A 25,484-nucleotide genomic window follows, 5' to 3' on the forward strand; every position below is an offset into this window, starting at 1 on the left:
ACTTCAGAATATGCTGCCATAGAATTACACCTGCGGATATCACGGAGACTCCTTTGGACTACCAGAATGCCGGACCACTTGGCATATTACTAATATGATGTGCTTTTACCCATCCACTCTTTTGTAAGTGTTTTTAACCCTTTTGGGAAAAATAAAGTTTTACTTATGCACTTAGAGGCACCTTTTTTTATTTTCATTTTCATTTTACTTCCAGAGCTTGCTTCTCTCTTCTGCCGAAAGTGCATGAAGACCCTCTTCTATTTCTACATAGACTGATATCTGCTTGGTTTGTTACTCAGAGCGCGTCTGTTCACCAAACTGATGAACTTTTTTTGGCTCAAACTGTTTGCCCAACACTAATTTAAGGTATAATTTAAAGAAAACCTGCACTTGGATCATACAGGGAAAAGCAACGGTTTTATATTTTTTCTTCCTATCAGCACATGCTCACCTTTCCTTTGCTCAGACACAAAGATAATACCCCTCAGGTATGGAAGAGAATGTGGGAAGGGCCTCCTCATCTTTAATGTGGGGGTCCCCCTCTCCGCACATACAAGCTCACCATGAGCAACATTGGTCAAGATTAATGCAAAACCCTTACTTAGAGGTAAGCGGGAAACCATGTGCAGCTTCTCTGTGAATGTTCTGTCCCATCTTGCTGCACATCTTTGCCTTCCAAATGTAACACTTAGGAGGGATACAGCTGAGCCTGTGCCCTACTCCACCAGTTCAGAATAACTCTGCCACCTCAATCCCAGCGATAAAATGGAATCCCGCTGTTCACTAAGCACGGATCTCATGCGTGCACTTACTATAACTTCTTCACTCTCCTGTACTATTCTGCTAGGTCAATACCACAAATTCAATCCCAATTACATTCTGGGGCAAGGATTGCTAGGGAGGGAGTCAGAGCACCGACCACTCACTATCAGGGTACCCATCACCCATGCCTGGTACCACTATTCTTTGTCTGGCTGCTATACATTCCCAACAGTTCATTGTTCATTGCAGCGACAACACACTTTCTCCAACTCTCCTAATAAGTGAACCCTTCATGATGAACAAGAAGAAAGAGAACGGCGCCCTCTAAGTGCAGCATATTTAAAACATCTTTAATATAAAGGTATTAAAAACACTCACATTTGAGTAGAGATAATCAGGCATGTCAAGGGTTAAATGTGTTTCATCCGCATTAGTCCTGGTGAAGTGTGTACATCACGAGCTGATGGTGGAGATCTGAGTCCAGTAATTTTAGTTCCAAAACAAGCATCCAGGTCATATGTCAGTGGTATAGAGCAAGGGGGGACTCTTCTAGAATTTTTTAACTTTTACTGGCCCCATAGATGTCATATTAGAAAAACTATATTGGCTATATTGGCTGGTACATATTTACTGCATTTTTTATATCTCAAATGTAATGAACAGAGGATGCTCTTTCAGATGAATTTATTTTAAAACTTGAGTTTTGTTTTCAGTAGATGAAGAAGAGAGGATACAATATCTAGGTACATAAAAAATAATAGTATCATAGGTCACGTTACAAAATGCAATTATTATCTTCCAAGCAAATTCAATTAACATTGTAGGAGGAGAGCTTCTTAATTAAGAACGTGATTATTTTAATCTATACTCTCTGTACAAAGCAGGGCTAAAAAATACAAGCACAGAAAACAACTACTACTAGAAACACTTGATAAATACTTAACAGTGTTTTTTTAAAAAAACACACATCATCAATTTCAAAGGCTGCACCATCATTTCCAGGGATCAAATGCTCCCCAAGCTCCCCCATAGTGATTACAACTGTGGTAACCAGCCACTGTAAGGAAAGCATCCAGTCCTTTTTTACATTTCATTCATTATTTTTGCCTTAAGTGCCTTTCAAATATACTAAAATTCTTGTCAAATGTTCCCATTTTACTTGAATAACAAATCCTACTCTGAGCATTTGTTCTCTGTGATATTTTTATTTCAAAGCAATGAAACTCAAAACATTTGTTTTTCTAGTGTGACACTGTTTCCTGCTGGAAAAAAATATAAATGATATATTAATAAAATATGCTGGCAGATATGTATTTAATCGCTTCACTGTGCCAATTTAGTCGATGAACTATTGACTGATAAAGGCACAATTGGCTTCCACCAGTAAATCATTACATTTCTTTCAATTTCTTTCAATTTCTGTAAATCTAAATTATACAAAAAATAAAAACATCACTCGTTTACAGTATATAAAATTTCTTATTTTTTTTTATAGATCACATATCATTTCAAAGAGAATTACGGTTGATCCTGCAAGTTGCATCCTGTTCCAAATTAATCGTGGCAATGTTATCCTTATACAGCTCTCCCTTCCAGCATTGTCATGCCTACGTAGTACATCTTTGTCCCATTGGGGAGATTCAGCCTCTCTACGTGTCGTGGTGATGGGACAGAATGTAGGGGGAAATCTAAAATTCTGGGTTGTCTCTGAAACAATATTATAGGTAAACATCTTCCAATGTGGATGCTAGTTCTGGTGACAACTGTCTAAAAGAGGACGTCCATCATTTTGGAGAGTTCTCCTTTTCTTACCTTTTGTCCCTTTAGACAGACAATGAAGGAAAATCCCCTCCATATTTTTGCCGCAGACAGCAAAAACATAAACAAAAAGATATACTGTAAGTGAATCTGTTGCTTTTTCCAGCATGGGAAATGTACACTTTAAGGATGGTAAACATTACATATACAGGGTTCTTGTAGCTATACTTGTGAGTTTCTCATTTACCAAGAATTTGATTGCTTTATCTTTTCACTTTATCTCATCATCATTTATATACATTAATTAAAAGGTGATTTGTAATGCTTCGTAAATTTAATTAAGCACAGGCTTACATCTTTTTTATTTTATTTTTTACAACTTCTTACATTTTGTAAGTACCATCGGGCTCTGCACTTATACTTCTGTTCCTAGAGGTCAGCAGTTGGTGTTTTCAGATGAAACACTGCCATCTACTGGTATTTATTCCACACAGAGTCAATGAGCTGTAGATATTACAATGCCATAAAACTGATTTTTGGAAAAGCACTTTCTGCTGCTTTAATATTGGATCATGGTAAAAAAAATTATGGGTGTCAAGGTATTTGTTTTTGTGTGTATAGAAGTTGACAATTTAAATTGTAGTGTTATGTGTTGCTCCTATCCTTCCTGCTTCTCCCCACTACTTCAGCATCCACTGTAGTTACAGTACCTTGGAAATCCAAGTTCTTTCAAGAAAACCCATGGGATTCTATGTGCTTTCCTACAATAAAGTAGTACTCAGTACAGGGACATTTCTAGGGTCCTAAAAGACCAGGGGTCCTGTAATATACACTGTAGTACTGCAAGGCTTGTAACATGCTAGGATTTAAAGTGGAATAAAGGGGTTGTAAAGGATTTTTTTCCCCTAAATAGCTTCCTTTACCTTAGTGTAGTCCTCCTCCTTCACTTATATCATCCTTCGATTTTGCTTTTAAATGTCCTTATTTCTTCTGAGAAATGCTCACTTCCTGTTCTTCTGTCTGTAACTCAACACCGTAATGCAAGGCTTTCTCCCTGGTGTGGAGAAAGCCTCTTGAGGGGGGAGGGGGTGAGCAGGAGTGTCAGGACGCCCACTAACACACAGCTGCTTTCTCTATCTTCAAAGTAGAGAGTGTCCTGACTTGCCTGCTCGCTCCCTCCCCCCTCAAGAGGCTTTCTCCACACCACATTACGGTGTTGAGTTACAGACAGAAGAACAGGAAGTGAGTATTTCTCAGAAGAAATAATGACATTTAAAAGCAAAATCGAAGGATGAGGTAAGTGAAGGAGGACTGCACTAAGGTAAAGGAAGCTATTTAGGGAAAAAAAATGTTTTCCTTTACAACCCCTTTGAGGTGTTTCATATCTACCATGTCAGCTCTTCTTTTTCCTGTTGTATATAATAAGCTGATAACTGGTAAACCTTTTTACTTGTATTAAAAAAACAAAAACATTTTTTTTTAAACAGATCCAGTATGAGACTGATATCATCTTTTTTTTTTTTCTTAAAGCGGCGGCGGATTGTAAAATAGTAAGTGACCGGATTTATATTATAAAAACGCATGATGAAAGGACATACATTTAAAAAATGCTAATTGTGGTTGGAACCCTGCTTTAACTATGATGAGCTGACTAAAACTAAAAATCATGTATCATTTTTGCTTAAAAAAAAAATGTATTCAAAAATAGATAAATCATTTCACGTTCAAGCATATTGTGCACAGAATATATAATCTTGCTAATTAATATGTATTACTGTACTTGTTGAAAAAGAATTATGCTTTGGGTAAAGTAATAACAAAAACCTGGTAATGAATTAAAAAAAAAATGTCTATCTCACTAAAAGATCAACTCAACATACCGTAATTCTAAAGAACTAATAGAAAGGAGGAGGAATAAGAATAGATGTACAAGGCAAACAAAATTTCTGAGAACCAAAGTTTAACAAAGACTTAAAGCTGAACTTCTGTCAGCTGCTAAAAATGTACTTTCGATAGCCCTCCTCTCTGGGCTAGTAAGGGTCACTCACAGCAGGACTCACTGCTGTTAAAAAACACTGTTAAGTGACAGCAGTCTCTGATTTACAAAAGTTTTCCAACAGAAAACAGAGAAGTTGATCTAAAGATAGACTTCTGCCATACAGGAACACCTTGGATGTTTTTTCCGAAGGAATTTCGCTCAAGCTTGGCTTGCTGTCAGGAAAGGTTCCATCAGCTGGTGCTATTTGTTACCTGGCTTGCAGTACTGTGTCTCACCAGTAGGTGTCTCCTGACAGTTCCAAACTGTCAGGAGAACTTTCCCCTGCTGGTGTTATATCACCCTTGGGACGCAGTACTGGTCTCCACCAGCGGATGGACCCTGGCAGTGTGGAGCAGACGGCCTTTACTGTGCTCAGGTGGAGACCAGTACTGCGTCCCAAGGGTGATATAACACCAGCAGGGGAAAGTTCTCCTGACAGTTTGGAACTGTCAGGAGACTCCTGCTGGTGAGACGCAGTACTGCAAGCCAGGTAACAAATAGCACCAGCGGATGGAACCTTTCCTGACACTTGCATACACACGGTCACACAAAAGTTCTCTTAACTTTCGACCGTCAACAACGCGGTGGCGAACAACACTACGACGAGCCGAGAAAATTAAGTTCAATGCTTTTGAGCATGCGTCAAATTATTTCTGAGCATGCGTCTGAATTTTGCGCGTCGCAATTGCTACATACGATCAGATTTTCCGAACCAGCTCTCAATCTTTTGTTGGTGGATATTCCGACAGCAAAAGTCCGATGGAGCATACACATAGTCGGAATTTCCATTCAAAAGCTCACATCGGACTTACTGTCGGAATTTCCGATCGTGTGTACGTGGCATTACAGATAGACTGAAATTTGACCAATTCCTACTAAATCGGCTGAATTTCAATCCATCTATGTATTTTGTATTGAGCATCCAGGTTCACTTTTAAAACTCCAAGTGCAATAAATTAGTTGTTGCTAGCAGCAGATTGATATTTTAAAGTTTACCAGTTCACACATTAAATTTTATAAATTAGCAGCTTGATACAGATGTGGGCACATAATATCAGATGTGTTCGAGAGAAAATTGACTTTAGTTCCTAAAACTTAGCTAGGATCTGTTCCCTACTGGTCCAAAAGTCTGACGGGCAGCCATATCAATTAACTGGGAGATTAAAATCCAATGCTACTGAAACTGAAGTCAGAATTTTTAAACCCATGTTGTGGGCATGGAAGCCATCCGATAAGATGTATTTGCTCCATTATTGTGCAGTTTACTACTTACAAAAAGTACAGGTTGTACAGGGATTTAGAGGTTGTGATAAGCTTGCCTAAATAAATTGGAATTCGAAGAAACATTTAAGAGCTGGGAAGAAATGCACAGTGAACCCTCAGATGAAGCTACAGGTGAATTTTAATTTTATGCCTCAAAACTCTGTTGGGGCTTTCCTATTTGTAACTATGTGGAGGGGTAATAATCAGATTTGAAATTTTCATTTTAGCTTAAAATCCCTTTAGTGCTTTAAAATATAATACAATACAGGAAAAATGTACTAGTGCTTTTGCTTTATATGCTTTACTGAAAAAGACATAAAGAGTGTGTGTGGTTTAACAGATCATTAACATATTGCAGTGAATGATCAGCATATGGAGTATAGATCTGTTTCCTTGATTCTACTAACTCATGGTAACATTTCAATTTAAATCAATGATACAAATCTGAAATTGGTTTTAGAACAATTAAAACCACAGATCAGAGAGGAGCAAGCTGTTGACGTTAACCTATTTATCCACCAGAAAAATGAAAGACTGGTATATAAACAGCAGATGGCTCTGGGGTACAATGGTGGGGGATACAGTTTTGTCTGAAGAACAATTACAAATTTAGGCACGGCTGAACTTCAAGTTAGAGTGAAACAATCTGACTCACCTTGTGTCTGTCATGTGCAGGATTTAACATAGGTTCAAATTAAACATGCCTTGTACATTAGGAAAATACTTTTTTTGTTTTCTTTTAATCAAACCAGGCAAATTAAGCAGGTTTAGGAAAAATTAACCTCACAGTTCTCATTTCTTTCTATCTTGCTGTTTGATGTCTGTAAAGAGATCATTAAGGGTTTACCTAATTCAAATTTCCTTCACCTGCCAGTGAAGGGAGCTTTGCATATGCTTAGTTGCCAACATCAAAAAAATGAAGGAACTGTCCCTCTTTAGGAGCTAAATCCCCCTGCCCCTTCTTGCTCCACTTTTGTCCCTGTTTTGTTTTGATGTCTATAACTCTATAAAAAAAATGGGCTGCAACAGAGATCAGTCAAGCATAATACATGTAAGGTGGTTTGGGGGGGGGGGGGCGGCTAAGAGTCTGATCGCCAAACTTCCCACAGGGTTCTACGAGAAAGATAATGAAGAAGAGGACCTAAAGAAGAGTGAAGGATGAGAAGGAGTGAGTAAGAGAGTAAAAAGAGGAAGGGGTAAATAAGGAAGGGGTGAAATCAAGTGACTGAATCGAGGGAGAAGGAGAAGAAAAGAGAAAAAATAACAAAAAGGGGGGGTGAGGTGCGGGGGGGGGGGGTAAAGTTAGATACAGGAGATGCATGTAGGGAATGAGAATTGGATTGGGTAGAACAGCATAGTCATAGAGGGGAGTGGAAGGAAGTGTGGGTGAAAGGTGCAGGGCATCTTCAACCCTCTTGGGGTGCCCCACCTCCCCCCTCTGCCCCCGGACCTCCGCCTCTTGAAGACAGGCACAGCCTGGATATACTCAGCGATGTTGAAGGTGCAGTGAGGCATATGCATGTTTAACAGTGGTGTGAGCTAAGCAGTCAATCAGAGAAGATCTCCCATAAGTCTGCTGTATTTGGGTGGGGTTCGTAAATGGAGCTAGCAGGACCATGTATTTGTGAAGACATTATGTTGCGCTATTGCAATTAGTTCCTCCATGTTTTACAGAGCTCTAAAAGCCAATCTGGATGGATGGGGAGTGTGTGGAGCCACAAAGAATGGGCACGTAGAGTTTGGCCACATTTACTATGTGCATTACCAGGAATCTGAAACACACTTTCCATAGGATGAATGTGTGGTATGTGTAGGAGAGGAGTGCAGAGTGTATGACGATGGGTAGAGGAGTGTCCAGATCCTGGCACGCTAAGGCAGCTGTCTAAGCAGCCTTATGCTGCCACTGGCCCTGTACATATGTGAATATATGTATGTGTGGGTGATGTATATACGGGCATGTGTGTGTGTGTACATTATATTGTCAAAAGTATTGGGACGCCTTTATACACACATGAACATTAATGTCATCCCAGTCTAAGTCCGTAGGGTTCAATATTGAGTCGAGCGGGAAGTGTTCCTTGGAAGTAATCACGTGACCTGTCACGTGACCTGTGAGGCTGGAACAGACTTCATCCTGATGGCCATAGGGCAGGCCTGAAGACTCCACACATTCTGCTTTCTTCACTTCTAAAGCAGCCCATGGATCCGGGACGAGGACTACAGGATGTTACAGATGAGCCGTCTTTCCTTACCTTCTTGTAAGTGTGTTTTGTACAATGTGTCGTTAAAAGAACCTCTTTAATACTGCACTTAGGTGGCGCTTCCTTTCTCGACCCCTCTTTTGTTTACCACAGAGTCAGCTCTCTGAGGACAGCAGCCACCATTGAACAGCCACATCACCTGCATTTTTAACCATTGAACTGCCTGTTACTACTATTTCCAATGGACTAATCACCATACTCCTACCCATACATGTAGTTTGTATCTACGCTGACAGTTACCTCTCCTATTGTATAACTCTTTTGGGAAGGCTGTCCACAAGGTTTAGGAGTGTGTCTATAGGAATGTTTGATCATTCTTTCAGAAGCACATTTGTGAGGTCAGGCACTGATGTTGGACGAGAAGTGCTGGCTCGAAGTCTCCGCTCTAATTCATCCCAAAGTTTTTTTGCCGGGTTGAGGTCAGGACCCAGTGTCACTGGCTGAAGAAGGAACCAATGAGCTGTTCCGAAACGCGTCCCGCCTCTATGACACACATCCTGTCCACTTCCTGTTTGTGTTCCATGCTGGTTTTTGTCTCACTTCCTCTGACGTCATCCCCAGGCTCCAGCACTATTGTGTCCCCTGAACATCAACAGCACAAGTTGGCTGTTATCTCATGCACTTCCCTGGAAGCTTTACCATCAAAGACTGGAACTGCCCTGCCACTGGAACATCTTCTGGAGACACTTACCTGCTACATGCCTGTTTCATCCACCATCTTGTAAGTGTTTTTAACCCCTTTAGGGGATATTAAAAGTTTTATACTTCTGCACTTAGAGGCGCCTTGTTTGTTTTTCTGTTTCCATTGTACCCAATCACTGCCACAGTGGTGCAACATCATCATAGTGACACTGCATTTGCTCTGGTGACAGTATGTACATAATATATATAATATTTAAAAAAAAAATTATCTTACACATTGTCACCATAGTGACACTTTATTACTCTGGGGGTGATCAGTTTTTTTTTTTACACTCTACTTATTAAACTGATGATCACTGTATAAGCAATCAGTGACACTGTTCAAAGGTTTTATTCATGAAACCTTTGTTTACAACTGTGATGCTGTGATTGATCACATCTATCAGGTACATGGCTGATGTGACAGGCACACAGTAGTAAGAAAGGCATTATGAATGGCAGCCTTCTTTACTACTGTAACTGTGATCGCTGTGATTGGTCACAGCTTTTACATTGTACCAGGGCCATGATGTCAGACGCTGCTGGTGAAACGCATTGGGTCCTGTGATACATGCTACGTCACTTCAGGCACTTGTTGGAACGCAGGTGGAGCGCTGACGACGTCCCTGCCTTTCTTTCAAATGCAATTTTTTCTTCTACTTATGTAAGGGCAACCTGTTTACTTTTAATAAATGCTTTTAATGGTGCTGTGTTATGAGGAGCTTCTGTTCTTGTCTTTTTCATAAACATGCCATTTCCATTCAGTGATTGTGCCAAATCTCTGAGCTGCCATTTTCTGGCCGTCCTTTTGCTTTGCTGATTATGACTACCTGTTATGGGTATCAATTACGTCCGGTGAGTAGGAGATCTACCTAGAAGTTGGTGGAAGGAGATGCACTGGAGATATTAGCACTTTACATTTCTTCATTGTCACATTTGATACAAAAAGAGGAATCACCATAACTTTATGTGGGTTCAATTTATTTGCAGTGGTGGATTATTGGACTAAAATAAAAATGTATATCATTATATATTATCATTTATTGATCAAATGATTATGCACTTTAATGTTTTTAGCACGTTATGAAATCACAGTTGTTTTTCTTTACACATTGAGGCTTTGAGCCTTACTACAATCTGCTTTTGTTAATATTTGGATATCATATTTACACTGTATTGTATATCATGTAATTTAAATCCAGGGTGCGCAGGTTATAAGGGATTATAAGGGATTTTTAGATCCTTTTTTTATGGTACCAGGGCTGTTCACAGTGGAGGACACAACGATCACACTGCTGCGTGCTTCTGGGAGGACGTATGGGTACATCCTTTTGGAACTAGAGAGCATCCGCCCAGCTGTTTATACATTGGCTAAGCGGAAAGGGGTTAATGCCAAACAGAACCGCTGTTAACCATTAACAGACCAACATGCTTAGTCACTAAGACTCATGCAGCAATATCTTACACCAACCAAATAATAAGTTACCAACCACTGTCCGCCCACAAAGTGAAAGATGGACCATGGCCGAAAAAAAAATAACAAAGGAGTAGAGGGAATGGTAATATGGGTAGGTAACAGTGTCAAAATAGGCACCTACATCTCTGAATAGAAATGGAGAAGGAAAGTTTTTGTTGAGGGGATTTTTGGGGGTGCAAAAAGAATAGTACAGATACTACAGTATATAAAATGTTTACAGAAATGTTATTGTTACAGACAATACATAATTAAAATATGTGCTTTAACGCACAAGTGCAAGGGAGCATCTTGTCCTCAAAGAAAGATGGAATCTAGTCACTCAGCATAATAGTGGAGTGATTATCCCGACATGTTTTGCCACTCAGGGCTTCCTCAGGGGATACTTTAGAGGACAACAAGATGTAGCACCACATGAAAATCTCCACCACCTGGGGCTAGATTATGGATAGCGATAAATGACCATTACTGGGTAGAACACATTGGTGCAGGCCAATCAATATCCAGGGAAATCAAACTGGGATTTCCAAAACTACGAGAGCAGGGGTAGACCAAGGGTGCTGAGATTACAGACCTGGGTCTGTAGTTTTTATTAAGGAGGCATACGAAGCACAGGCTGGTTAGAAGCAAAGCTCTGGTATGGCCATCCTTGGAGTGTCTAAAAACAATAAAAGTACACTCGCATATAGCAAGTAAGGGAGCAGGCATTATACGAAACATCCAGCAAGTGGCATTATATAATGGGTCTGAATGGATGGTTAATTCTGGGTTGTTAATGGTCGACGGGCATGACAGAAGGCCCTGTATTCTTATTATGGGCTGGACTCAGGAGGGACCCTATGCATTTAATTGAAGTACCCAATGGATAGCAAGAAAGCCTTATTTTTTTAACTTTATTCTTTATGATGTATTTACCTTTAAATGATAGTATACAACTGGCCCTATTTTTCTTGTGCTGGGTTTTAAGTATGTGCCCAATCGGAGATAGATTTGATATTGCTATTCACATGTGCCTACCTTGCCAGCTCTGACCTACATACTGCAAGAGACACGGGAAGTTGTATTTAACCTTGCCCTGCTAACCTCATAGCCACCCCTATTGGTCCTGTATCCTGTATTGTGATGGGTGCCTGAATTACTAATATGAAGTCTCAAGAGATGTCAGATGGGATCAAGTTTGACTTTTATAGAAGAATGTGACGTCTGTGTGTAGTTTCAGCTGAGTGTATCGATGGACCCACCAGACACTCCCATGCAATTCTTCATCATATGCTTATGCAGTTTAAATAGTTCAAGTTTGAGGCAGGTTTGATATGAACCCCAGCTGTCTGTCATATCTACTCTAAAGTCTGCACATATGACAATTCAAAAGTATCTTTAGTCTTGTTTACAAAGAGAAGAATTTATATTCAATATTAATCAAGCCTCAAAGCTCAGCACAAATTCTGAACAATGCAAATCAATTTAGACAAAAAAAAAAACAAGAAACATCTACTCAATACAAGCAAGCTGTTATTTTCTAGAGCTTTTTATATGCTTTGTAAAACATTGCAAAATGATTTTCTACACACAATTAAAACCATAACTGAAGTACTTTACATCAGATCTCCTGTGACGTGAGCAGAATTCAATAAAAATGAGGTGCACTAACAGAAGAATAACAGAAGGCTGGAGAGTGAGGAGAAATCGGGGCACTGAATGAAGCATAGTCAGTTACATAAATCCTGTAAGGAGAAGTTTGGAATTAATAAAAAACAACATTCATACTCACCTAGTTGGATGCATCGATCCATTCTGCATCTCTTCCCCGCTGACTCTAAGCACGAGAGCTGAGCTATCAAACACAGATTGCTGAGTTCTTGGACTCAGTCACTGGCTCTCTGCTCTATCTCTCCAGCCCTCCCATGCGAGCAACTGCACTAAACAGTGGAGGCAATGAAAACTGCGAGACCCACGTGCCTCACCTGTTCATGTGCAGTTCACCCTTTACACAATCCTATGGAGATTTCTTACCCCTTTGGTGCATTATGCATTGTTACTGCCACTCTGCAGAGAAAACACAAACTTATAAATGGTCCTCCAGACAACATTATAAGGTCCTTTAGGTAAATCAAAGTATAGATAAATGAGAGTGAATTGGCCTTATTACCTGCAGGTTCTGGCTCAAGTAAATTACTTCACTTATCTTTCTATGTAATAAGTGATTATTGCTGCCTCCATGTTACATGTATGTAAATAATACATAGAAACAAGCATCTAAATTCATTCAATAATAATATTACTTACATCAAACAAACTCCACATTCACATCAATCACGCACCACTGTGTCCCATTGCAAAACTGTGGGGGATAGAAGGCTGCATTCTCAAAACCACTGCAAAGTTATAGAGAAGAACATTGGCTAATCTCATTTAAGATAATATAATGCAGCTCAGCAGGTGGTAGCCATGCGTGACAAGACCATAGAGCTTCTCATTTGTTCACATAAATACTAGATCATGCTACACTGTACCAAAACACTGTCTGATACTTCGAGCAGATGTTCTGCCCACACGCCTAATGGATAGCATATTGGTGAATACTATAAAAGTCAATGTTTGGGAAACTTATGAGAAGAGATTGAGCACAAAAGTCACCTTTCTGACAGTGAGGAAGTGTCAATGCTACTTTTTTTTTGAAAATTAGATTTGAGTATTGTTTCATGTGATCAGGCAGTATACTATGTTTGTCAAATAATAACACATTTTTTATATTGCATTTGTCTACAAGTTTCTACCTGTATTCTCTCCAACGTCTACATCTATTTTACAGAAGTGCCCCTGCCGAAAGAAAAAGAGTTGGACTATCTCAGTACCTCAAGGATCAAGACAAAGATATAATTAAAAACATTTTTTTTTATAGAAAATCGTAGATAAAAACACAGTAAGGTGATGTGACAGGAGGGCCTGTGAAACCCAGAATCCCTTGTAAAGGATGGGAAACCCTTGTTTCAGCTTTCCATGTACCTCTTATGTCTAAGTCACACTGTGCCATCCTGGTACAGGGTGACTAAGAAAATATATCTTGGATTACTTAAAATGGGACAGTAATATTTCGCCACAATATCTCCCAGGATATATATAAAGACTATTCTTGGTTTGTTTGATTCTGAACTCAACATGTTAATTGAAAGAGCTGATCACATTGGCCTCTGTACAATGTAGGAGAAGGGCAGACTCATGCTGGAGCTCCTGCTATTGTGAGAAGGTGTCCTGTGTTTATACTTATGATAATGTATAATCTACTGTGTGAAGCTCGGTGACAACAAGTCTGACCTGTAGTGAAATCCTGACGGGCACGGAGTCACATCTGCTGCTTTAAGGGATTAGTTAATTAGCTCATGTTAATTTATGTTTATGGTTACAAGTGTACAGTATTGTTAGAGTAATATCAGCAGGAGGTAGGAACCTCCTCTTCTACTGTATATAATGCCGCGTACACATGGTTTTTCGGCATGAAAAAAAATGAAATTTTTCAGCATGTCCAAAAAACAAAGTTTTTCCAACTTCATCATTAAAAACGATGTTGCCCACACACCATCGTTTTTGAAAAATGATGAACAAAGCGTGGTGACGTACAACACGTAAGACGGCACTCTGAAGGGGAAGTTCTATTCCCCTTTGGACTGCTTTTAGCTGATTCAGTTTTAGTAAAAGACGATTTGCGCTTTTTTGTCTGTTACAGCGTGATGAATGTGCTTACTCTATTATTAATGGTAGTTTTACCAGAACGAGCGATCCCGTCTCATAATTTGCTTCTGGGCATGTGTGGGTTTAAAAAAGTCGTTTTAGCCCACACACGATCATTTTTTACACTACGTTTTAAAAAACGACATTAAAAAATGCAGCATGTTCGAATTTTTTTTTTTGTCGTTTTTCAGAAGCTGAAAAACGATGTGAAGCCCACACACAATGATTTTAAATGACGTTTTGAAAAATGACCGTGTGTACGTGGCATTAGACTTGTATTCTGGTTCTAATAAACAGTCCATAAACAGTCCATGTTCAGCAACTAAACAAGTATTGTTTATATTCAGACTGGGAGGAAGCGGTATATGACGAAAGCACTTAAGCGAAGTGTGGGACATTTCGTTACAGGTGAAAACAATGTTTACAATTATGTTAAATACATTCAATAGTTACAGCCATATATAGTGCTTGGAGATTGTAGAAAAGATGGTGGTAGACACCAAAAGTGGCATGGGGTACCAGTTATGATGCATCTTGGCAGTATTCTTCTACAAGTTTCACAGCAAAGACTGCCTCTTTAGGAGGAGCCAATCAAAAGCATCTAGAGAGACCACCGCAGTGAAGCAGCACAAAAGTGAGGCACCCAAAGGCAATTGCCCCTACGGCAGACACGGGAGGCTCTAGGGACCAAGGGTTCTAGAGTATCTAGGTAACCGGTGTGACACCCTGGGGACAGAAGGCATAGGGCTCAGTGTGAGTTCATTTGCTTGCTGTTAGAAGGGTATTTTCAAATAGTTGGTAGCTGATATATATTAGGGTATCAATCTTTTCACAAGGTATGTCTCAACAGGATGAAGAGCCCCATTTGTTGCCTCAAAGTTTGTGTGTCCCCGGGGAGCGGGTCGTGGTCTTTCTAGATGCTTATGATTGGCTCCTCCTGAAGAAGCAGTCTTTGCTGCAAAACTTGTAGAGGAATACTGCCAAGCTGCATCATAACTAGTACCCCATGCCACTATTGGGGTTTACCACCATCTTCTCTACAATCTCCAAGCACTATATATGGCTGTAACTATTGAATGTATTTAACATAATTGTGAACATGGTTTTCACCTTACTGTGTTTTTATCTACAATTTTCTATAAAATTGTATTTTTAATTATATCTTTGTCCTTGAGGTACCGAGATAGTCCAACTCTTTTTCTTTCATCAGGGGCACTTCTGGAGTAGCCCTAAGTTTTTTTCCTTCTATACAATATGGATTATGGTACCCACCTCTATTTAAGAATACCCTAATTGTATGAGCCACCAGAACTTCCTATAAAGTCAACCAGTGGTAGGTTCTACACATCTCTTCGTGGCACTCTTCAGCAGTGAAGTCTTTACTTCTGTTGCTTCAATCAAAATTGCCACCTTCTAGCTCCATTTCTTCAGGAAAATCTGCTAGGCCCCAAACTCCAACCTGTTTTTTGGTAATAGGCCTCCCCAGGCAGCAGACCTTGGAGGCACAATTCTCCTATCCACAACCTCTTCTTCTGGCAGGCCCCAGGAGGCAAGATAGCTTCCGTAGGTTCACCCCAAATATGTGTATCATTCCTCAACATGCACCAATGAAAATAAACCTCCTAGTTGGTGGCATGGGGGGGAAATACATATTCATAAGTCAGAATATTGTATCTTCAGAATATTGTCTCATACTATTTCCTGGGACACTCCCCAACAGCAGGCAAAAGTAAATATTTATCTGAGCTAAGGGAAAACTCAACAAAAGCTTAACTTTAACGATCCATGCTCAGGCTGGCTCCAGCTCAGCAGCACCTAATTTTAACAGAGAAACATGCTTTTTCTTGTGGCAATCAATCCAATGTAAGCAAAGGTGATCACTTACCAGTCAGCCTTGACCCCATATGAATATATAAAGGTTTTCTACACGCTTCTTAGCTGTGATTAACTGAACTGGCATGCAGAGAGGATTGGCAGCTTCAGCTTCTCTTTCCTGCAGATTTCACCTGTCAACTCCTCCAATACTGGTCTCACTCTCACAGGTATAGCCCCGATGACATGTGGGAAAACAGGGAGGGCACAAATGGTGCTGTTCTAGTTCATTTGTTTTTTCATTCTTTATTATAATTCATTGCTGAACTATACTGAACATTTTTTCATAGTAGGTGTGCAACAAATAGTCACATAATTTTCTGTTGACACAACACATTTTTGTGGCCCTGTGAACATGTTTTCACTAGGTGACAAATACAGTAAATAGGTTAAGAAAGGGAATGAAGGTAAATCAAAGTATGCTCCACCACTGTAATGACCACCTCTTACGTAAAGTAGTTGTAAAGGTAAAGAAACATTACAGAAAGCCCCTCTGTTCTATCAATCTACCTTACACTGTGTAAATGTTTTGATAAAAGGATGCCTATAAATACCTTATCTCTGATATTTTATGGCCAGTCACATGACCTCTGGCCCCTCTCCTCCTCTGATCCATGGGCTACAGCAGCAGAAATCCCCTCTGATGTCATCTTGGGAGGTCACATGACCGCTGTGCTGGCCACTCAGCCCCACCCGCTGTAGATGGGGGAGGAGAGCAGCTGGAAATCACATGACTGGCCATTACAGATGAAAATAAGTTATTTACAGCTTTTAAAAGACATTTACACTGTGTAGGATAGATTGATAGAACAGAGGGATTTGAAGTAATATTTCTTTACTTTTACTGACAGCTACTACAAGCAACAGGAGGGGGCGGAGAGGAGGAGAGACACACAGGAGTTGACAGGCACGGAGGGAGGGGGAGAGAGGAGAGCAGCGGGTGACAGAGACACAAAAACTTACCACAGTAATCATAGATTAGCAGCCATGATTACTGTGGTCAGCACATAGTGGGGGACTCAGGAACAGGCAGGACCAACCAGTTTTTTTCAGCTTAGAAAGGGGAAAATTAGACAGCAGAAGCACTGTGCTGTTTAATCTGCTATAAGGAAACAGGAGCTCTTATTTTGTAGGGTTAAAACCACTTTATCGCACCAGTCATACATTTTGTTTACCTGAACTGGTAGATAATATGAGAAATTGGTATAAGATGCAGGCTCTAAAATATTGAGTTTATATTACATTGAGGGCATGGGGGGTGAGCTCTGTATGTATGGTAAAAGGTACATGTATAAAAGCAAATGAAGATGGGAGAGGAACGTAGATATATGGTAAAAGATGAGCCAGGGAGGAAAGAATAAAAGGAAGAGAAAAGAAAAGAAAGGGTATAGGAAAAAAGAGGGACAGTTGTAAGGAGCTTATCAAGAAGAATTATCCAGTCCATCACAGGGGTCTAGAGCAGGCAGGGGGTGGGGGAGATACTAATGTGCCTGAGATAAGCTAACAATCTGAATTCAGTATTTTATTTTTTATTTTAGAGTCTGTAAAATCACATTTGTAATGCAGATAAAAACACAGTACAAATAAAATCACCAACATGTTTCACCTGTTTTAGATTTTAAACATCTTCAGGGGAAGTTTGTTTACATTGCAGGAGCACAGAAATAGTTATAATACAAACTTGCACTGAGTAGCTGCTACTGAAGAAGGAGAAGGAAAGTGTGAAGCCTCGTACACATGGCCGAGGAACTCGACGTGCCAAACACATCGAGTTCCTCGGCCAGTTCAGCCCTGAAGCCGCCGAGGACCTCGGCGGGCCGAGAGCTCCCATAGAACAACGAGGAAATAGAAAACATGTTCTCTATTTCCTCGCCGAGGTCCTCGTCGGCTTCCTCGGCCGAAAGTGTACACACGGCAGAATTCAGCCAGAAACTCGGTCGGAAGCTGAATTCTGCCGAGGAAACTGGTCGTGTGTACGGGGCCTGACATATAACGATACTATTTGCTATGAGAGTAGATTTGCAGTTTTCTTTGTTCTTCTAGTCATTAATTCTAGGTGTAATGACATAGAGTGGGCATATTGTCTGTTTCAGCTTTTCCCTTTCTAGTGTGCTCCTAAGGCCCCGTACACACGAAAGAGTTTCTCGGCAGAATTCAGCGAGAAACTCGGTCAGAGCCGGATTCTGCCGAGAAACTCTGTCGTGTGTACACTTTCGGCCCGATGGAGCCGCCGAGGAACTCGTCGAGAAAATAGAGAACATGTTCTCTATTTTCTCGTTGTTCTATGGGAGAACTCGGCCCGCCGAGCTCCTCGGCGGCTTCAGGGCTGAACTCGCCGAGGAACTCGATGTGTTTGGCACGTCGAGTTCCTCGGCCGTGTGTACGGGGCCTAAGACCAGCTAGTCGAATGTGGTAGGATGGAAGATGACACGAGATAATAAGCCTAGGGAAACAGGAGGTATAAATCCAGCCCTGTGTGTTCATCCAACTTTACACAAAGAAGTAGCTCAGTGACAAAGTGAACATGAATAACTGGATATAAGCATCAGCTCAGTAGTACTCTATTCTATGCCTAGATACACTAGTATAAAGAAAAATAAACAGAATAAATAAGTGGAGATGAGGTAGAGCATAGATATGCATTCCCCTGTGAAGGCTTTAGAATGCTTAGAACAAGTGACAACAGCTTAGCTGGTGTCTGAATCATCTTTTATGTGTCATAAGAATTGCTTTCATAACTGCTGAGCTGGTATTTGAAATATGTCCAAGAATCGGAGTGGCAGGCTAAAACACACTTTTATAGTTATATCCTTTTTTATTGTATAACACACAGTACACAGTACAGTAAATCATTGTTATTTGTCTTATGTGCAAGGGATTAAAGAGATAACCATACTCATTTATATTCCATAAAGTTACATTGTGTTCTCATTATAGCCATAATATTCCTGGACTTCCAAGTTTTCACTGTGGGGCACCTCACACACAATCACACACTTCATTCAGCCTTATGCCGCGTACAGACGATAAAAAACGATTAAAAAAATGTCATTTAAAATTATCGTGTGTGGGCTTCACATAATTTTTCGGGTTCTAAAAAAAAAATTTTTTTTTCGAACATGCTGCATTTTTTAACGACGTTTTAAACTATGTAGTTTTTCGGGTTGTAAAAAATGATCGTGTGTGGGCTAAAACGATGTTAAAAACCCGCGCATGCTCAGAAGCAAGTTATGAGACGGGAGCGCTCGTTCTGGTAAAACTACCGTTCGTAATGGAGTAAGCACATTCATCACGCTGTAACAGACAGAAAAGCGCGAATCGTCTTTTACTAACACGGAATCAGCTAAAGCACCCCCAAGGGTGGCGTCATCCGCATGGAACTTCCCCTTTATAGTGCCGTCATACGTGTTGTACGTCACCGCGCTTTGCTAGAGCATTTTTTAAAAACAATGGTGTGTGGGCACTTAATGATGAAGTTGGAAAAACTTTGTTTTTTCTAAATGCCGAAAAACATAGTTTTTTTCATTCCGCAAAATGATTGTGTGTACGAGGCATTAGCTTTTCAAATAGAAATAGCAGAAATGTGACCAGGTGCCTCTAGTACAATACCTTCATTCCGATATACACTTAATGGACACTTTATTAGTTATTAGTAAAGAAAAGAATAGAGCCGCTTAGGTGTGGAAGTCTTTAAGGTGATTGCTTCTCCCAGAACCACGGGTGCAAGCAATGCATATGTAATTGCAAAACTAAAGAACAAATTCTTCTGGACAACAAATAAAAATTGCCTTTATTGTAAAATCCAAAAATAGAAAACAGCACTACATGTAACAGCACACCGGTAAACTGACGCGTTTCACACTGTATTAGTGTTTAATCATACATGTGTTTAATCATGCTAGTAACGGGTTGTACCCCCTTTTGCCTTCAGATCTGCCTTAAAGTTTTTGAAAAGTCTTGTTTTTTTAAAATAAAAATAATAGACAATTTACCTGCTCTGTTGCAGTAGATTTGCACATAGCAGCCCAGATCCTCCTCTTCTCGGGTCCCTCTTCAGCTCTCTTGGCCCCTTCCTCCTGTTTAGTGCTCCCACAGCAAGCAGCTTGCTATGGGGGAACCCGAGCCAAGTCACATCTCCCTGTGTTCATTCAGACACAGAGCTGCGGCCCCACCCCTCTCTCTTCTGATTGGCTGACTGACTTTGATTGACAGCAGCAGGAGCCAATGGCGCCACTGCTATGTCTCAGCCAATCAGGTGGGAGAGTGTCGGATGGCCAAGACACTCGTGGACATCACTGGATAGAGATGGAGCTCCGGTAAGTATGAGGGGGCTGGGGCACACAGAAAGCTTTTTATCTTAATGCATAGAATGTATTAAGGTAAAAAATCTTCTGACTTTACAACTTCTTTAATTCTTCATGACATACACATGCACTTCATGCTCTGGGATTTTCATTCACATTGACATGATAGCATCACGCAGTTGCTGCAGATTTGTTGGCTGCACATCCATGATGCGAATCTCATGTTCCACCACATCCCAAAGGTTCTCTATTGGATTGAAATCTGGTGACTGTGGAGGACATTGGAGTACAGTGAACTAATTGTCATGTTAAAGAAACCAGTTTGAGATGTTTTGAGCTTTGTGGCATGGTGCATTATCCTGCTGGAAGTAGCCACCAGGAGATGGGTATACTGTAGTCATAATGGGATGGACACGGTCAGCAACAATACTCAGGTAGGCCGTGGCTTTTAAACAATGCTCAATTACATGTAGCCACCTCCTTCTGACATCACTTCCAGCTGGTCCTTGAATTCGGTCGGCCATCTTGTTTCTGGCGTCTTTCCCTCTGCTGCTGATCGGCTAGTGAGGATACAGGAGAGCTGTGACAGGAGACCTACCCACCACGTGTTTGTGGGATGATGAGATAATTTTACACTACCTTTCTGAGCATGTTGCTTTCTTACCTCTGGAGAACCAAGGAAGTCTCTCTGCCCTGGGTTACATGCCAGACCCCAGCAATCAAAGCTATCTGTTTTGTTTAAAAAACAAACCAAAAAAAAAAAAACATATTATACTTAACGCCACTAAAGAGCCAACAATTAGCTGGGGGAAAGCAATACAGGATCGCGCCCATGGCGATTCGGGTCTCAGGTAAGTAAAACGGGGGCTTGGAGGGGGGGTGACTGCTAGGTATTTTTTTCACCTTAATGCATAGGATGCATTAAGGTGAAAAAACAGTAAAGATTTACAATCCCTTTAAGGGCTATTCCATTGTGACCTTGATTTGTGTGGCTGGAGGACTATTATTCAACACTGGGTTTGGTTTTGATCTGTTTATCCGAGCCATGTACTCTCTTGTGCCGCCCTTTGGTTTCTCCCATTGGTGTCCTGGTCCCCTTCTACCACTCCCGGGTCAGACAAGGAGCAGCGGTTGCCAATTAGAGGTGTCATGTTTTTTGTTATGTGAAGAATGCATTGGAAAATATATCTGCTTAATGCATATTTTATACTAACGTATCTAACTAATTGGCTAGACATACCAAATAATCTTTATGTGTCAAATTCTTGTATAATAAATTGATCTATTTTTTATTTATGCACTATGCCTCATTTAAAGTTGTGTTTTTATGTATAAATATGTATAATAAGTTTTCCAAATTTGAGGTACCCATCATAGTTTTACTAAGACGATTTTATGATATGGTTTTATGCTCATATGTGCTCTGGGTCAAAATAACAAAAGTAGCTGAGGGTAAAATCTTTAATGTGTAGTAAAAATCATAGCAAGCATTGGTTATCAGCCTATCAAAAAGCCAATAATTCCTAAAGCTTGCTTGCCATTTTTTGCTCTGCAGAAACTCCAGAATGAAAAAAGCACTGGGTCAGAAGTAAATTTAATGCTGTGTGCAGCAACAAATCCCCAATTGGGTCTTCTACCTGTTCTGTGACCACCTTCCCTGTATTTGGACCCAACAGCTCAATGATAAATCTATGGCAATAAGCAGGCTCCAGTAACTTGGGTCATTTTACCATTTACTGCAGTATGTAGTTGAAGAGAGAGTTTAAGGGTACAGGACACCCCAAAAATATATTGAATCAGCAGTGATGGATACAGGGCAGGCATAAATTTGGGATATTTTGAAAAAATTGCTCCTGAATCTTACTTTTGACCCTCTGTAAGCAGACCACATTTACCTGAACCCATCCATGGGCAACAAATATTTATTAACTGGGTACCTCCAACGATAAGGAGAAAAAAATAAGAAAAAAGAGACAGAGGCCGCTGGAGAGTTCCTTATCATGTATAGTGTTGAGCAGAATACGCCATATTCGATTTCGCTATATATCACGAATATATAGTCGAATATTCGAGATATATTCGCTAAATTCGAATATTCGTGATATTTTATCGAAATGAAATGATTGCGAATTTTCGCTATTGCGAATGCGAAAATAATTGCGAATTTTTGATAACTGCGGTAGGAGCACTCTGATTGGCTCAGAATATTCTTGATATTTTTTCGAAATTTCGCAAAATGCGAATGCGATATTTACTGCGCAATTTCGACAAATGCTGTAGGAGCACTCTGATTGGCTCAGAATATTCGTGATATTTTACAATACAAAATAATTGCGAATATTCGGCAAATGCGGAAGGAGCACTCTGATTGGCTCAGAATATTCTTGATATTTTACAATACAAAATAATTGCGAATATTCGGCAAATGCGGAAGGAGCACTCTGATTGGCTCAGAATATTCTTGATATTTTACAATACAAAATAATTGCGAATATTCGGCAAATGCGGAAGGAGCACTCTGATTGGCTCAGAATATTCTTGATATTTTACAATACAAAATAATTGCGAATATTCGGCAAATGCGGAAGGAGCACTCTGATTGGCTCAGAATATTCTTGATATTTTACAATAGAAAATAAAAAGTGTTTTGCATTGGTGGTGATTCTTTACTCTATCCATCTGTCACAGCCGTTTGTCAATCAAACACCTTGAAGATTGAACACGTTCATGCTGCATGCTTTGGACTTTTTTTCACTTCACATATCAAAGACATTTTTATGAAAGATTATTTTTCTATTATTGGGACTATATTTCTTTATATATTTGTTTCACTGTGTATTTCACAAGTTATTTGCGCTTGCTTATTTTAAAATTTGCCCACATGTCTTGTCACTAGACATATTTTGTATTCTTGTAGAGCGACTCCATTTTCTGTCTTGTATTCATTTATGTTGTATAACATTTTTGAGTTGCTGCTGTATTCTCCCCTTTTTTTTAAGGTATGCGCAATTTTTTCCTTCTTACAAAAAAAATAATATCAAACATACAAATATTCATAACAGAAACATACACAAAGCCCCCCCCCCTTTTGCATCAGAGACAATCAGAGTTCTCCTACCACAGTTATCGAAAAATCGCAATCATTTTCGCATTCGCATTAGCGAAAATTTGCAATTTTTTTTTTTTAAATTCAGCAACATAAAAGGATCGCCTCAGCTTAGCTACTCGGCCCAGGGTCTCTAATCATACCAGCAATGCTTTTAGACGTCGATAGGATGTGATCTGTTTTAAAAATAAAATAAAAAAAATGTGAATATTCGGAATTGCGAATATTCACCGCGAAATTCGAAATATATTGCGAATACTCGAATATGCCATATTCGAGCCGAATATTCGCAATACGAATATTCGTGAGCAACACTAATCATGTAGAAGTTTAACAGATAATTGGCTGAAATATATGATGAAAAGGTGAATTACAATGGTGTACTCATATCTGTGAGGTTGCTGAGCTCCCTGATAGGGGATGAGACAACTTGGAGTGTAATGAAAGCCTGCAGGGAATATGACTGCCCCCGCTCACTCTTGATGCTCGATGGGGTGATCCAGACCACCCTTTGGTCTACAGTCTCAGGATTCTGGTGTGTTCTCAGTAAGAGTTTTGTGAACCCCAAAAGATGGAAAACTGGTGTCAGCAGAGGTGCCCGAATGTGAAAGAGAATCTGAGAAATAGATTTTTCTATGATTCAATATTTATTGCTCACAGAATATTATAAAACACCATAAACATGTTTTGTGCCACTACTATACTAGCCACAATTTTTTTTCCAAGATTCAGACGGCAGCTCCTCTGCAACACTCTCCATATCCATTTCAGCCCAGCTCTCTTCAGGTATGAACTCCAGCTTTAGATTAGTTCTTTGGGCGCTAAGCAAATGGCAAGAGGGGCAGCAGGGGAAATTTATGCTCATATGTGCTCTGGATCAAAATAACAAAAGTAGCTGAGGGTAAAATCTTTAATGTGTAGTGAAAATCATAGCAAGCATTGGTCATCGGTTTATTGAAAGGCCATTATTTCTAAAGCTTGCTTGCTATTATTTGCTCTGCAATTGTCCACCACAGAAACTCCAGAATGAAAAAAGTACTGGATCAGAGTGAAGTACAGTAAGTTTAGTGCTGTGTGTAGCAATGAATCCCTAATTGGGTCTACTACCTGTCCATGGAAATTGGCACTGCACGGGCTGATTAGGATGTGCCCAGGCACACCCCATGCACATGTCTATGAGTGCAAGTACCAACATGTGTCTTACAATCAGCCTCTTTCAATCCCCTACACAAAAGCACTAAGACCCCTTTCACACGGGGCAGATCCACTTAGCAGACTCCGCCAGCTCAGCGGAAAATCGCTCCGTTGATCTCTGCTGGCCGGCAGATGACAGGTCCGTCTCTGCTCACTGATCAGGGAGGTACCTGTCAGAGCCATGCTGATCTCTACGGGGAGACTGGACGAAAACAGACAGCAGAAATCCACCAGACGAATGGATAGGTGTCAGTGGACACATCTCTGCTGAATCTGCCTGCCCATAGGAGTCAATGGGTGGCCCGCTCGGATCCACCTGAAAAACGGCAGGCAGATCCGAGTGGGCCTATCTTGTGTAAGAGGCCTAAGACTGAAAGAGGGAAAGGGAAGCCTGGAAGACAATGAGGTGTGTCACATGCAAATGTGCTGACTTGGAACATAGGGATTGGAAGAGGGAGCAGTATCAGTGATGGCCATATATCTCAGCTGCTGCTCTTTCCCTTTCCAGTCAGCAGACTGAAGAATTAAAGAAGTCCCTACTCAAATTTCTTCCACAATCTATAACTGGAAGCAAAAAGTCGTGTTATCCCACTGACTGTGCTATGTGTAGGGGCTGTCTATATCTCTGATCAGATGTACAAAAAAAATAAAAAATCCTTTGGCAGGTAAAACAGTTCCATTATACTGTAGGTACTTAGCTTTTTGCCAAGAGTTCAGTTTAATTGCACCTTGGAAGCATTTATTTAAAATGTCCATGGCTTTAATGTGGGAGGAAGAAAAGAATATATGGGTGCGCATGGTGTGAGCACATCTGTACAGAATAGAAAGAAGTTTATGAAAGCTTTTAAAATAACAAAAGATGAGTTCAATTACTACGCAGAATACTGATTCAGCAGCTAATACAATTTCACAATTTAACTACCACTATATGCAGCTCTGTTCCCATAATAGCAATTTGATGACCAGTTGACCACATTAAAACGGTAGTACTTATATACAGTCCATCCGGAAAGTATTTACAGCGCTTCACTTTTTCCACATT

Source organism: Rana temporaria, chromosome 6, assembly GCF_905171775.1.
Source record: "Rana temporaria chromosome 6, aRanTem1.1, whole genome shotgun sequence".
NCBI lineage: Eukaryota > Metazoa > Chordata > Amphibia > Anura > Ranidae > Rana > Rana temporaria.